At 35.7% G+C, this 2564-nt stretch overlaps 1 pseudogene; it reads left to right on the top strand.

Moving 5' to 3' along the window:
- Positions 1 to 1414: 1414 nt before the first annotated feature.
- LOC102991978 (40S ribosomal protein SA-like) lies at positions 1415 to 2315 on the top strand (annotated as a pseudogene).
- The last annotated feature ends 249 nt before the right edge of the window (positions 2316 to 2564 follow it).

Raw genomic sequence — 2564 nt, 5'->3', positions numbered from 1 at the left:
AAACCTTTCACTATCTACATCGGTAATAGAACCCATGTGTTGACAGAATTAAAAAGAGGAAATTGTTTTGTTTTAACATTTTCTTTCCTCTTAAGGGCCTTCTAAAATGTAAATTGCAAGTTTTATAAGTGAAAGAAAGCCAGTTTATAGGTCTTGTCAAACTATCTTATTTCAATGGTTTTACTTAAGTTTTAAAAATCATTTTAGGTAGAAAAATCATCAATTCATAAATAACTTTTGGTATGTACCCAACATTCTACTTGTCTCTAGAATTTTTTAAAAAATACAAGGTTCCATCTCCTACAAGAACTTGGGGAACTCACTTGTAAATGATGTATTTTAATCTTACTTAGGTCACTTGCATCAATTATATTAGTAACTATGAACAAAAGTTACAAAATGGCTAATCAAACAACAAAGGCCAAATGGACAAGAAAATGTACCAGGGCATTGAATTATATATAAAATAGTTTTTCATAATAAACAAACATATAGTTATTCTTTAAAATTTTGCATTGCTTATTACAAAGTATACTGAGGTAAAATTGTGAGTGAAGGCAAAAGCAGTGACTACATGCCAAGTGAAGTGTATACAGAAAGATACAAATATAGATATTTAGATATAAATATATCCCATTATTGAGAATATATGATTTCTAATCGTATTAATTATTTATCCCTTTCAATTTTATTCAGTGTACAATTACTCAAAATTTCACTGGTTTTTGCCAGAAAAGACAAAGGATTAGTTGTCTGTGGCCACGGAATTCTGATAGCCATTTATCCATTTGTCAAAAAATCCAGGATTAAAAGAAATACATAAAATGTCACCATAACTTTTTGCAGTGACTGTGTTGGATTCAAATAACCAGAAATGCATATTTTAGGAGCATAACTTTTTTAGGACAGATTGTTTGGATTGACTTCCATTTATGAAGATGGTGGGGAGAGAAAAAGTACTTGTTTGAAATGAATGTGTTGCATGGATTCTGAGTTTATCTGGTGTTGATTCCATTCCAACTTAATCTACACATTCCTGAGTCATTTATTGCCATGGTAACTGGATACTCATTTAAAAAATCACATCAAAATGTGAGTGGGAAAAGATTCGATATTTAAGTGGATATAAACTCTTAACATGATGTGAAACATTTTAATGATAAATGAATATTTAAGCAAAATCCATATCTGATATAATAAAACTAATAGGTTTAAATTAGTGATTGCTAGTTTGTCCCCATATTCATGGAATATAAACATTGCTGTAGCTTTCTTCATATAACATTAATTATTTTGTGCTGATTTTTTAAAGTAATATATGCCATTGATAGAAACAGCTTGGAACCTTACCCAGAGAAAGGTCCATAAGGTATTGTTCTGGGTTTCTGTCATGACTTACAGGGAGACGTTCACAATGTCTGGAGCCCCTGATGTCCTGAAAATTAAGGAGGAGTATGTCCTCAAATTCCTTGCAGCAGGAACCCACTTAGGTGGCACCAACCTTGACTTCCAAATGGAACAGTACATCTACAGAAAGTTAAGTGATGTCATCTACATCATAAATCTAAAGAAAACCTGGAGCAGTTTCTGCTAACAGCTTTCACCGTTATTGCCATTGAAAACCTGACTGATGTCAGTGTCATATCCTCCAGGAATTATCCCAGTAAACTGTGCTGAAGTTTGCTGATGGCCCTGGAGCCACTGCTGTTGCTAGCCACTTCATTCTTGGAAACTTCACTAATTAGATCCAGTCAGTCTCTGGGAGCTGTAATTTCCAGTGGTTACTGGTTCCAGGGATGACCACCACAATCTCACAGAGGTGTCTTGGTTAGCCTACTACCATCACTGTGTGAAACACAGATTCTTATCTGTGCCATGTGGACATTGCCATCCAATGCAACAACAAGGGAGCTCACTCAGCAGGTCTAATGTAGTGGATGCTGTCCCGCATGTTCTGCACATGCATAGCACTGATTCCTTGTGAACACCCATGGGAGGTCATGCCCAATCTCTGTTTCTATAGAAATTCTGATGAGATTGAAAAGGAAGAGCAGGTTCCTGCTGAAAATGTCACGACCAAGGAGGAATTTCAGGGGGAATGGACTGCTCCAGCTCCTGAGATTACTGCTACTCAACCCAGAGGTGCAGACTGGTCTGAAAGTGTGCAGGTACCCCAGTGCCAATCCAGCAGTTCACTACTGAAGACTAAGAGTGCTCAGCTTGCCACGGAAGACTGGTCTGCAGCTCCCACTGCTCAAGCCACTGAGTGTCTTAAGCTGTACTTCCACAGACGCCTAAACAGAAAATGGAAATAAGGCCTATGGAAAATAACATTTCTTTAAAAAAACACAAAATCTAAACTTGGAACATACAGAATACATAAGGAAAAAAAGTACCCATATTTCCCATATGCAAGGATAACTTTTGCCATTATTTTGAGGTATTTAATTTTAGCTTTAATAAGTAGATTAATTTATTCATTTGTATTTACTTATTATATGTGAAGAGCCTTCTGAAGGAATGACAAAGAAGTGTGATGAAAGCATGGATGAGTAAAAGAATAA

Source organism: Physeter macrocephalus, chromosome 18 (genome assembly GCF_002837175.3).
Source record: "Physeter macrocephalus isolate SW-GA chromosome 18, ASM283717v5, whole genome shotgun sequence".
Classification (NCBI taxonomy): Eukaryota; Metazoa; Chordata; class Mammalia; order Artiodactyla; family Physeteridae; genus Physeter; species Physeter macrocephalus.
This window is presented reverse-complemented; position numbering and strand designations above follow the sequence as displayed.